A 13,633-nucleotide genomic window follows, 5' to 3' on the forward strand; every position below is an offset into this window, starting at 1 on the left:
AAAACTCCTCTAATAGCCTTTATGGTCTTAACCCAATTTCCTTCAAAACTGCCATATGCTGTGAGCTTTGGGAGGGATTAAGAACATGAGAAGGCTGCTCTTTTAAATCCCATGGAAAGGAGAAAATGTGGCATTTTGAGTGCCTGCAGGCAAGGAATAGAGAAATCTCATCACTTCTGTTTTGGGGCAGAAAAAACTTATGCCCTTACCAAACTTAAGACCGCCGCTTCCAGCAAGCATTTGTCCTAATCAGAGGAAATGTGAGGGAAATCTCACTTGCTGTTTTGTTGTTATATTGGGTGATGCTCTGAGATGCTTCTAAAATCTGTGAAGAAATGAGACCATGGAGAGAATCATGAACTCCAAAGAACCGGATGCTGCAGAGATGGAGCTGAGCCTCCTGCTGAGTAACCACTTCCCTCCATATCAGCATGAGATATCTCAGCTGTTAGGGATACTTTGTCAGGGTGCTGAGCCAGCCAGGTGCTGTCTGTTGAATCAATGTTGTGGCATGTGATGCAAGGTAGTACTTAATCTGGGAGTTAAAACATCTGGTACTGGGGATGGCCCTTCAGACTGGGCGAGATAAGACAGATTTCAGATGCTGGGTCAGAGGTGACCTCCTGGCAGCCACGCTAGGAAGCTGGTGATCCTGGAGTTAGGCTTGGAGGGTCTACACATGATAGGCTCAACCTTTTCAGGATTTGTACAGTAGTGCTGAAATCCATGGGCTGGAGTAGGGCACCCTCTTTTCCAGATGGCTCAGTGCTAACATGTACTGGTCCTCAGTACAGATCAGCACGTGAGGCTCTGGTGCCTGCCACCTTCCTGCCTGGATCAGGACAGGAAGCAGCATTCTGTGGCCGGAATGCCTCCATCTGGGTGAGAATGAAGTCTGTCTCTGTAGCTGTGGGTAGATTTCAGGCAATGAAGCTGAAATACCAGAAGGTGGGCATTTCTTACATATGCATGGAGGGTCTGTGCATCACATAAAAAGATTAACACTGGTAGTATTTTTTTCACGCAAAACACCTGATCTTTGGTCCTGTGGTTTTTGTAGCCCTGTGCAGGGGGTGTTGCATCACAGTGCTAGGGTAATGAGTGAGATGGACCCTTTCTCCTGCTTTGGAGGTCTACGATATGAGGTTTTTTCTGCATTTAGAGAGTGCCTGAGATCCTTTGTTGCAAGCTGTGTTTGAAGGACAAAGTGCAGTGATGGAAACAGTTCTGAGAAGCAGGATCCAGAGGTCAATTAGTGAATGAGCAGGGATAAAAAAAAATGGAGGTTGAAAAAGAGTCAAAGATATTTACAGCCTGCATGGCCTTCCCTCTCCTGGTGCTTTATTTTTAATGGCTTGCTGCTTTTACCTCTCTTTGTTTAATGAATATGTTGCTGAGTTATTGGAAGTGCAAACTGCATCCAAAAGCAGGACACTGAGGGTTTATTATATTCATATAACTCAAAAACAGCCAAATTGATTTTTTTTTTTTTTTTTTTTTCCTGCTTCTCCACCTCATCTTTAAATCTTGCAGCAGGTTTAGTGGCAGTGACAGGTGTGAGACTGACAGCACTGGAGATGGAGAAGCTGTGTTCATGTAATGACCCAGCTGTGGGTGGGGAGTGCACCCTCTCCTCCTCACCTGATGCTCTGATGCTTGCTTCACCTCCAACCACCTCTTCTTGTGGCTTGGGGCAGATGCAATCCATGGCTGCCTGCTTGATATTCTGTTCTCCACTGCTGTTGGAAAGGCTTTGAGAAGCTGGGCCTGTCTTTTCCATCCATGTACCAGCATGGCTTTATGCCAGCGTGATCACCTGCTCTCGTATGACTGGAGAGTGGGGGTAGTAAACATCCTCAGTCATCACGGCACAGACCGTGGACCTGCAGCTCTGTGAAGGCTGTTGGACTTGAAGCCCCTAGGGTGGCTTCATCTCCCCTTGCTGTGGGAGATGAGTAGCTTGTGGGAAGAAATATACGAAACTGTTGCTCTGGGTGGTCTTTGTATCTAAGCATCTCTGGGAGTCTCCACTGATTGTCAGGCTCAGACCAGGTAATCCTTTCTGTGAAGTGGGGGGTACATTTGGTGGCTTCTGCCCTATTTAAGGCAGTGTGCACAGACCTGTAGTCTGCCTACCCTCTCCCGGGGGTATTCCCCTTGCTAGCACAGAGGCACACGGCAGCAAAGTGCAGGGCAGTTCTTGAAGCCACACTAGCTGCTGGACCCTGGGACTTTGTCCTGCAGCTACCCCACCTGTCTGATGGGAGTGTAGCACCGGTGGGCTTCAGAGGCACCCCTGCCCTGTCCTCCCAGGGTAGAAAAGGGGCAGAGGAGAAACCCGGGGGGTTGGGAGATGTCTGCTCTTGGAGAGACCCCACCCGCAGTATGAAACAGCAAGAGGTTTTCATCTCAGCCCTGGTTAATGAGGGCGTTTTGATCTACAATTGTTGACTGCAGAAAGAGCCTCCCTGATAAAGGGGGAAGGGACGTCCTGGGGGAGAGGGTCGCTGAATATGCATGGCCCCGGGTCTCTTTGTTTAGCTGATATCTGACTATATTTATTCTTCTAGATTACACATTCTGACTGCGGAACAAAGGGCTGGCAGGAGCTGCTCTCTTGTGCTTAATAATTTGAGTGAATTTACATTTCAATGCAGCCCTGTGCCACTTCCCACCCCCCATGGAAAGAGCAGAATTTCCCTGTTGCGGGGAGGGGGAGAAGAAACTCCCACCCCAGTGGCCAGGCTGAGAGATTTATTGATATTCTTCTCTGAATTTATTCCTTGCAAATCCTGTATGTGTGTGCCCACCCGCCTGATGCAGAGATGTTTTCTTCCCTGCCACCCTACTCCATGACTTGCTCTGATAACACTGTTTGCCCCACCTCCCTGCTGAGTAGTGTGATTCATTGTCAAGTGATTAACCATCAGCAGTACAGAAAGTACCTGGCTAGGCAGAAGTGTGAAAACACATCTACACCTACTGGGAACTGGACGGAAGATTTCCAGTTTGAGTGACACCCAGGGAGCTGCAAAGTGACAAAAGGCAGAGTTAGCCATTGCCAAAACTCCCCAAACAAGCTCTGGTTTCTATGTAATGTCCTTCGCACTCTACTTTGGGGCCTGAAAGTGCAAAAAATAATTTGCTGAGTCGGACTTAGTCACGGGGGGTCTAGAGGTGGCTATTTCTCACTTGTCTGCGTGACCAGGCTTGGATCCCTGCCGTAGTGAACGGCTTGACCACGGTTTGCCTCATCTCTTGCTTCTGAGATTAATTTTTCCTGTTCTGCGTCCCCTAAACTTATCCAGAAGTATGATTTTGTGTCCCTATATAGGATCCTGGGCCTTGTGTGCTGCCACCCAATGTTGACTGAGCCACAGTCTTGCAGTTTAATGTTAGGACAGCTGCATACTTTGTCTCTTGCCTGCCTGATGGTAACCTTACAGAGACTTTGTACGCTGACAATCCCAGCACGCTACACGGCGTTTGGGTTTCTTGCCACTACTGCTCTGTGTTAGCCCATTATAACAAATATTCGATTATAAGAACAGATCCTCATTGCTATTTCAGAGAACACCTCTGCTTGTCTTGAGCCCCTTAGGAGATGGGTTGTGAGCCCAGGAGCACAGGACTGGGTGGGATCTGTGTGGTGAGGTGTGGATCAAGTAACACTTTTCTCACATTTGCTCTTCTGTCTAGTCCCACGTTGTCTCATATGGTGCAAAATGAGACGGACTTTTCCTGCTCTTGAGACTGAAGAAGCAGGGCATGATGGAATGAGGAGCCTCAGAGTTACCTGAGTCTGGCAGCAGCCTCTTCCGGAAGCTTGTTGCACCTGCACTGGCCCCTTTGGGCAGACAGAGGACAGGTACTTTTGTTTTGAATACATTTCTTGCCATCTTTTTCTTTCTTTTTGAATAGGTATGAAGACCTGTGCGTGGGAGATGCAAGTCCTTGAGCTGAGCTGCAGAGTGCTTCCACGTGCAAGGGAAGCCTGCTTCTAGGCAGCTCCAGATGTGTGACCAGTGGCCTTTAACACATTCAGTTCAGGCCTTCATTCTGAAGCACAGAAGAACTTGGAAATGGATTTTATAGCTGGGTTTCACCACTTCTATGTACACTGGGATGTGTCAAGCTTGCCGTGGATGTGCTTCCCTATGCTGCTGACAGCAACAGGGCTGAATGCTTGGCTTCACAGAGTGATGCGACAATCCTAACTTAGCCTGTGCTTATAAAGTAAGAGCTTGTGCATGTGTGATGCTGCTCTTCTTACTACTACCCTTTCTAGACATAGTTGTTCAGCACTATAGAATACAGGATATAATGTCCAAGGAACATGGGCAGAACCAGGACCTTGCACTGTGTCCTGCTCGAGCACAAGAGAGGGAATTTCCCACCCTGTGAAGCTTTGGTCTAAAGGGTGAAACAGTGGGTGGTTGTCAGAAATTCTCTCTGAAACTCATGCTGGAACAGGTAGTGGTGTTTATTTTAATAGATAAATGTATACATTCATTATTTTTCATTCATTTTGCATTGTGTAGGTGCATAAATGTGGAAACATACGTATATATGTTCCATATCACACACATATACACAATCTGTAATATACATGAACACAACGCAGCATTAAATCAGGGGGTTTTGCTTCTCTTAATTACCTAATTATATTGATTTTTACATTCTGTACATCTTGGTTTTATCTGAACTTTACAGAAGGTGTAAGCAATACACATCTTGTCACATCCCATTTTCACACTAGCGCTGTTGCTGTATGAACCATTGCTAGAAATAAAACACGACTAGAATAGTCAGCCATCTGTCTGGAAAGCACATGCGGTCCCAGATGGCAGTTTCTCTCCCGCTCGCTGGTAGCAAAGTCTTCTGTCTAAGGAACACAGCAGAAATGTGTAACAATTCAGCGGGGATATGTATAATGTGCAGCCCTCCCCCAGGCTGGGGCCGAGAGCCCTCCAGCAACGGAAGAGGAGGGAAACTTTGAGCACTGAGTCCATCCCTAAGGGGGGCAGGTGTTTGCCTCCTGCCAAGCAGAGAGATCAGCATCCAGAGCTAGCTGACTACAGAGCTAGCTGACTCCACAGCAAGGCCCTCTGCCGCTCAGCTCTGTATGAATGAGGTTCCTCATCCCATCTGTCTCTATGTGTGAATATTCCTTTGCAAGGATGCGGTGGGGAGCAAACAGAAGAAAGTCAGCAGGACCTTGGCTGGTAAGCACGGGGGGAGATGAAAGCCCATGAGCTGTTGTCTCTGGCATTGCAGGACTGTTCATAAGAAAAATGAGTCTGTTGCTGCTGGAGAGCTGGGTGCTTGGTTCTCAGGCAGCTTGCCCACCAAGAACTGACACTTGTCAGCCTCAAAGGCCCTCAAACTGCCTTCGCAACCAGCCTCCCTCAACTAAGGAGTTGCTCTGTATTGTTCAGAACAATTGCAATGTGGCGTTGCTGCCTGCCCTGAGTTGGTGACACTTGTGAGAAGACAGCATGGGCATGTCTTTTCTGCCAACAGAGGTGAGTGTGTGATGAAGCACCTCTAGTTAGCAAAGCACGGTCACTACTTCTGGACTCAGCTTCCAAGAGTTGCTTTCACTGATCAAAATGAGCAGAAACAGCCCAAGAACATGAAAATCACCAAAGTCTGGGAGTGACTCAGTGAGAATGCAGCTTCATCATCCTTTGAACTCTTCGCCCCTTCATGCAGTTTTGAATCTGGCCTGTGGGAGGGATAAAGGATAACAGAACAGGTTTCTGCAGAACTGAGGAACACAGAAGAAATCATCACAAAAAGAATGGCAGCACTCCATGCCTTTGGGAGAGACACTTAAAGCCATCAGCCTCTTGGCTGTGGCTTTCATTCCTGCCTTCAGAGGAGCTGAACAGTGGTTCTGTGAAACAATGCTGAATTTCCTTAGATCCTGATCACTTGTCTTTGCAAAAACATCTCTTTCATGGATTCCAGTATTCTGGAATGTCTTTCAAGCCTGTCTCCATTCCCAGAAAAGTCTTTGCACCATCTACTGACTTTTTAACCTCATGATATCTGTTTCTATCTGCTGTTTTTCTGCTGGGAGACTCATGGATGTGGTGTGGTATTGCAGAGGTTGATGTGAGTCGTTTTTTACAGGGGCATGCTGCTGTGTGGGCTCTGTGAAACCTTCAGGAGCCAGTAGAGTTTTGTTTCAAAACCTGTCCTACGCTGGGGTGTTCTCTGTCTGGAGATCAACCAGCTGTTTGCTCTCTGTACTGAGCGAGGGCTGGCAAGGAGCCCTGTCACCGCAGTGATACAGCAATGATGGTGTGTGCAGGAGGTGTAGTGAGTGATGTGGTCCTCTAATGCAGTGCTTCCCTCCACAGAGGCTTTGTGGGAGCACCAGAGATGCCTACCCCATGCAGCCACAGAAGACTGCAGCCACTGGAGCTGCAGGTTCCCAGCTATCCCTTTTGCACAAACACCGTCAGGAGGAAAGACAGAGTGCATCAAGAAAAGGTCCTGCTGAGACTGGGCAAAGGGTCAGATTGTTTTGGAGGCAGGAGAAAAACTGCTCCTCTTTCCCTCCTCTCGGAAATGATTTTTGCCTTGGCCCAGCCTGTGCAAAATGGAATTAGAAAGCCTTGCTGAGCATTGGGAGCTGGCGGGAGCCATCACTCAGCCAATTCATCATAACAGGAGCTTGGGATCTAATAAGCAGGTAATAAATGTGCTAAGTGTCCACCTTTAACTTGCCTGCGTGCCTCCCCATAGAGGCAGACCCTGGGCTGCGGATGCTGATGAGGAGACGTCACCCTGGCTGATAAGCAGATGATGTCAGGCCTGCTGGAGCGATAGCTGTCTGGCTTTTCTCTCCTGGCCACAGGCATGGCAGGGGAGAGCACAAGCAGGGCAAGGTGCAGGGTTGGGGAAGCAGGTTAAGGCATGAAAGCCTCATCCTGTGTAAATCAGCCGTCGAAGCAGTGGGTCCTGTCTGATTTCTAAGAGTCATGCAGCAGCTTGTGATAGGGAATGGGTAGGGTTTCACTTTGTCGTGAAAAACTTGACATCTTTGCTTGAGGTGCTAGAATTGTGATCTTTCCAGTTCTATTTAAGTGCAGGGGGTGATGGACAAAGGACAGCTAGAGGGAGATGCCTAGGAAGTAGTATAAGAGGATGTTGAGTGCAGAAGCACAGGGTGGTGCTCCCCCTGCTCTGAGAAAATAACCGTGGGTCACAGTGTGGTACCAGGAGGACCTGGGCCTAGGTGTGGTGTAAGAGAAGCTCAAGGGAAGGCTGTGTCCCAGGGAACTACCCGTCCCACCTCCCCTGCTGTGCCACAGTGGGTGGCTGTTCTTGCTGGAGGACGAGGGTGGGGAGAGGTGATCCTGCAGGAGGTGACAAGTCCAGAGGAACAGGTCCTCCTCTGACCTCAGGGAAACACAGATCCCAAGTGGCAGTTATTGGGGACATATGGACTTGCAAGGGCCTTTGGCATCAGACAGCAAGGACTGGGCCACCAGAACAATCTCTCTGGTGGCACTGGGAACAATTCTGGCTGGAGGAGAGTGTACGAAGGGCAGGAAACAAGGACCCCTTTACATCCTCAAAGTGAGAAGGACGTACCAGGACACAAGCTCTGGAACCACTGCCTGTGGTTGACAGCTCCCTGGGCTGTCAATCTTCTATCCTTGCTGGGGCTTTTCCCAGGGCACCCACCAGCACATGGGGGATGCTGCCCTCCCCAGTCTCTGCTGGTCCTGCCTGTCCAGGCTCCAAGCAGCCACTGGCAAGGAGGTCGTTATTGCAGGGCCCTGCTCAGCAAAGCAGGGAAGCCCGTCCCTATTTGTCACCGAGCGTCGGGGCCTTGGAGGTGAATCAGATGCACTGTATTAATAGATCTAATCATCGCAAGCCTTGGTCGTGCTGTATGTAGCAATCTGTTTCCTGGCTGACAGCGCGCTCGCTGCTAGCAGGAGGGAGAGATGAAGGAAGAAGCATCGCCCGTCCACAGCTCCGTGGGGCAGGACCTTGAAGGTGGCTGAATGGAGTTTCTTTTCACGTGTTGGGTGGGTGAAATCCTGGTCCCATGCTCGTAGATGGCAAATCTGACAGGAGCGGATCACAGCCACATGGACTTTAATTTTTGGAGAACTTCCTGTGCTTTCAGGACAGAGGTTTCTCTTTTTCTTGAGTATCCTTGAAAAAGAGGTCTGCTTCTCCTTTTAGCTTGCTGCCAGCCCCTTATTTTGCATTTGTCTTCCTTGCCAGCACTGGTGGTTGGTGCCACTGCTGGCTGGTGTTTCAGACCAGCCTGAGATCAATAGGGGAGCACTTGCTAGCATCATATTAATTGAGTGTTATGCTGAGAGCCCCTGTGTTATTGATTGTAACAGTAACTTCAGCTGGAATTTGGGAAGCACTTACTTGAAGTCTAAAAAATGAGAAGAAAGCAGAACACTGGGTGATTGGATTGACTTCATTTCCAGCGGATTACACTGTAATAATTGCATATGTCCAGTCTGCTTTCATTACTTGTCCTTCTAATAAAAATACCAGGAATGCTTTCAAATTTCAATATGCAGGATTACAGGACTTGCTTGGAGCAAGCACCAGAGTACACTGGACAGGAGCAATATGAAAGAGTTTGTCTTAATAACCAGCAGAAGATACCCACTCACCCTGCTGTCTGCCCCATTCACATCCTTTGCTTTCTTTCCTCTTAAAAAAGGTAACAAAAATGCCAATTACTGACACAGAACATGAATTTTTCATTGACCTCCTGTAATTCCCCACAAAGCTTAGGAGCCTGGAAGGTAATGAAATGAGATTTCTTCAAAGAACAAATGAATGAGAGAAGATGACTGCCTGAACCAAAAGCCCGGTGAGATGAGGGCATTGTCAAGGGCCTGTCTTTGGGGTGAGGGAAGGACAGAGATGCGCTGGGGTCAGGAGGCATAAGAAGGGGTGGCTGGAGGCTCATCACCCTTGCTTTTCCTCCCAGGCCAGGGGTAGCCCTCTCTAAGCAACTGCTGAGAATATGGGATGGTGTGAGATGCCCTGAGGGGATGGGGCAGTCTTAGTGTGAGTATGCAGGGCTGTTGTGGGTGGGTTTTCTGTTGTGGGGTGTTTTTTGTTCGTTTGTGTGTGTATGGTTTTGTGTGGTGGTTTGTTTTTTTGTTGTTTTTTTTTTTTTTTTTTTTTTCCTGACACACAGCCTTCCACTATTGCTTTTGGTGTGGGGCAAAGCATCCTGAGTGCACCCAGGCTGTGGGTGCTTTAGCTGTCAAATATCTTGGCTTGTTTTGCAGAGCTCTGCAGACAAGCCCTGCTTGCTCATGGCTCCAAGCTTGCTGGTGTCTCGCCACCATGCTGGGACTTTCTAGGATTTTTTGTTATTTTAAATATGCTGCTTTGAAACAACCCAGCAAAACCTGCTCTCAAACTCATTTATTATTTTTTATAAAGGCTCCCCCCCCACTTTTTTTTTTTTTAAAGATGCTGTCAAATTGCACTTCTTAAGATTCATGGTGAATCTCCTCTGCCTGACTCTATTACCCAATTTAAATACACAACAGCAAGAGGGGTTGAATGCCACTATGTTAACACAGTGCCAGAGACCTCTGTGAGGTTGTTTGTTAAAAGCAAATTGTACCTGTTAAGGGGCTGGGAAGGGGAGCACAGCTGCTGTTAACTGCTTTACCAAATTGACTCTGACTCATTCGTTTCAAATGAAAATTGAAATGCTTTTGACTTCTTCTTTTTCTTCTTTTTTTCGTCCTTCCAGTGGCAAATTTGCTTTACTTAACGCTAAGTGGGGATCATTTCTTGTGATTACTGAAAAATGCATCATAACTTTTGATTACGCTGCTATTAAGGATGCAGAATGGCAATTGCTGCTGCTTGCAGAGAGAGGAAATGCTGCTGGAAGAGCTGGTGTAACCCTTTACTATGCTGAGCACTGCGGAGAAGGTGTAACTGCTGTTGGTCTGAGGCTGCAGGCTGGCGGGGCAGGACCTAGGGGGTTGAATTCAGGCTGGGTGCAAGTGAGCATGAATGCAGGTGACCTCAGAGGGGTCAAGTGAGGGTTGGAGCGTCACTGAACTGCCACAGCTTCCCAGAAGTTTGCCTTTTGCTGGGGCTAATGATCATCTCTGTGCTGTTGTTTGGAAGAAGGAAACGCTTTAGAGAATGGAGAGGGAGTGCTCCTAGAAGCAGGATAAAGGACACACATCCCAGGGTTGTAGAGAACCTTCACTGGGACAGAAGTTTCTGGCAGGGGGATTCAGATTTACAGTGGGGGAATGGGGAAAACAGTGTAATCAGCCTGGAAAATGCAGCAGGAGAGGGATTGTGGAGTGCTCACAGGCCTTGCTTACAGTGCTGGGGAAACTGAGGCAGTGAAAAGAAGGCAGGAGAATGAGTTGCTTTACACTGTATTGAGTTTTTCATGCAGGGATTTCTTGTGTTTAGGGAGCACCTCCTCTGCGATAGGGAACATCTGCCCTCCCATGTATGTGAACATCTCCAGGGTCTGAGCAGAGCACAAGGAGATGATGTAGGATCTGAAAACGCTGTGTGTTGGAACTGGTCAGCCCTGCTTCTTGAGCAGCTGGGCTGCAGAGCAGCAACGAGGACTTGACCTCAAGATAAGTGCCAGCGAAGCTGATGAGTATACTAGAGGTAATACCCACTTTGATGGGGAAAACACTTGGGGCTGCTGCAGGGAGCCCTTTCCTGGCTTAGGAAAGGTAATCAATGTTTTACTCCTGCTGCTCAGCATGGTGGGCTATAAACAGAGCATGTGTGGACTGGTGTAAACCTATCTGTGCCCAACGTTGCACAGGATTTGTCCAGTTACCTGACTCGGGAGTTAAGGAAAGGAGGAGAGGTACTAATTTTGCACTGTCAGCCTACAAACAGCTCATCAGAGGGGCCACTACGAGCAAGGCAGGGAGTTTTGTTGGCTGGTTGCTTAGACACTTGCTCCTTTGCAACCCCTTTCTAAGGGGTCTTGCTTCACTGTTTACTGCCCCTTTTGTAGCTCTCCCAGGACAGCACAAGCCCTCTGTGTCTGCTTTAGCCCTGTTTTTCCACCGGGAACTACGTTTCCCAGAGTTCCTGCTCTTAAAAGGATTGAAGTGCTATAACAGGCTGTGCTGAGCTGCCTTTGACCAGACATAACAAGAAGAAGATATGTTGGAAGTGAGGCTGCACTTAATTAAATAACAAGCACAGAAGAGCAGCCAGAGAAGACATTTAAAACAGGTTTGGAAGATGAGGCTTTCAAGAACAAGGGAAGGAACCCTTTCTTTCTGCTGCAGTCCTTGTTGCTCGTGGGAATGCTGTGGCCAGCTGCAAACAGCTGGTTCTGTCTCATGCCTTGAAACAGCAGTGTTCTTAGTAGGATTGGAAGCACAGGCTGAGTTACCGAGTCTGTGTTTGTAAATGAGCACTTGTGAGGCTCTCTGCATACTCAGGAAGAGGTTTCTGCCCTAGCAATACCTGCCTGTACGCCTCCTAAAACCAGGAGCAGTGCTTTACTAATACTGCAAGGCTGGAGAAGTTAAAGATGTATCAAGGACAGAAATGTCTGGCACAACTGGATGCAGAGATCGACCTGCAGAGCTACAAAGGAAGAAACAGCTGCTAGTATTGATGAGAAGCCAGTGTCCTCCATGGAGAATTATCTCTGTTTTGTTTTCTTCCTCCTCTCTGTTCTGCACTCAGTTTAGTGCACAGACTTGGTCGGTCTGTCCAGTGAAACCTGGATACAGGAAGGGGCCTGCTTAGAAAGCGTTGGCAGCTGTGTGAGTTGGATTTCTTGGCTGTAAAGCTCTCGAGGGATCATACCTTTACCAGCTCACCACTAAGCCCAACCCCAGTTGGAGGGGACATAAACCAGTCCTTGCAGCCCACCCACCTGCCACCTCTAACATGGACAAGTAGGGGTTGGCTTTGTCTTGGCAGAACAGGGACCCTCATGGCCAGAGGCTGGGGCTTGCCGATACACGGAAGATCAACCAGTCTCAGCATTCCCCGAAATACGTACGTGCGTGCATACTTACCGATATACATATATAAGTATATATGTGTGTGTATATATATAAAAAATACATATATATATTTTTTTGCTGGCAGCTGAGATAAAAGGGATATAATGAAAATGTAAACGAAAAACTTTACACCAGGCATGGCCTGACAGAGGGAAGATTGATATCCCATGATGCTTTGTCTTGATGAGACAATGAAAAATAACCACCACGGCAGCTGTGTCAATATCAGACTTGGTAATGCACCACTAGCTGTGGGTTTTTATTTAATCCGCTTTGCTTTAAGATGATAACGGTTGTTACTTTTCAATGCCTGTCTGTCAGCACCCTGGCATTGCAATATTCCTCCGCAGCTTTGCGAGCGGGTTTCATTTATTTTAAAATACCATTTCACACACTGCTGACTTTTAACAGTGTTCCATGTGAGTTTGGGAGATTGAATAGTGACAGAAACAACACTTTTTATGAGAATACAGAATATTAAAAATGGGGCACAATATACAGATGGCAGTTTTCACTACAGCTTGTTTTTTTCCCCCCAACCTGCTTCTGCTACTCAGCTTCCCACTGAATGCATTTGTAGTAACACCATAAATGTCACTTTCGCTGACTGCCTTTTGGCATTTTATTTAAATGGGAATTCAGCTCTTGCTGCTGCCGCCACTGCATTGAGCTCATGTTTTGCAGGAGTGCCACTGTGCACGGTCCTCTTGCATCCAGTGCATTTTCGATCAGCTCGGATCTGGGGGCTGCCAAAATAGCAACCCCAGCTGTGGCAGAGTGATGGTGTGTGCATCTGCGTGTACACACCTGTGTATCTCTGGGAGGACTGGGAAGGCCACTGAAAGCCATCCAAGAGTGGTTTCTATTTGGTGAAATACTTTTCTTTCTGTTTGGCTTCTCTAAGACTCTCATCTTGCCAGCAAAATGCAAAATTATTTGCTGCTGTGACGGCACTAAGAGGCAGATGATATCTGGAGTTAGTGATTCTTCGTTTTAACTCCTGGGGCTCTTTTGGCTGCTTTCTTTCTAAAATCTGGCTGTTTGCTTTAGCTCAGTTGCTGTGGTGGTGGAGGAGCCCTGTCCCCTCCAGATTTCCTGGGGCAAATAACAGTGAAGGCTTCCCACAAGGTGATGTATTCACACGACATATCCCTCTGGCCCTGGCTGGTTTTCCTATAGCCATGTAGATCTCAAAAATCTCAAAAGCTTGGTGTATGAAGAACTATGATGTGTTACAGTCCTTGGCAGTCCTGATCTGTGTCCTAGCACAGGGCTGGAGACAGCTGCTGGTCTGCAAGTGCTTTCCTGGGGGACCATATAGACTGAAAAGCAACAGGGAAGGGGGTAAACTGAGGACTTGGTTTGGTTTGCCCTCCAAAACATTTGTGTCTCAGGGTGGTTGGAGATGACCAGTGACCTCTTCAAACATCCCTCCTCATTGGGAACAGATAATAATTTTGATGGCTTTTACCCTATTGTGTCCCTTGAGGGATGAGAGTGTGAACCACTGCTCATGTCCTGGATGCTATGGCTCACCTTGCTGCCTTAAGCAGCTCTGCTCCCTCCCTTTCCTGCACACTAGCTTTTTGGGATGT

Source organism: Leptosomus discolor, chromosome 3 (genome assembly GCF_034619465.1).
Source record: "Leptosomus discolor isolate bLepDis1 chromosome 3, bLepDis1.hap2, whole genome shotgun sequence".
NCBI lineage: Eukaryota > Metazoa > Chordata > Aves > Leptosomiformes > Leptosomidae > Leptosomus > Leptosomus discolor.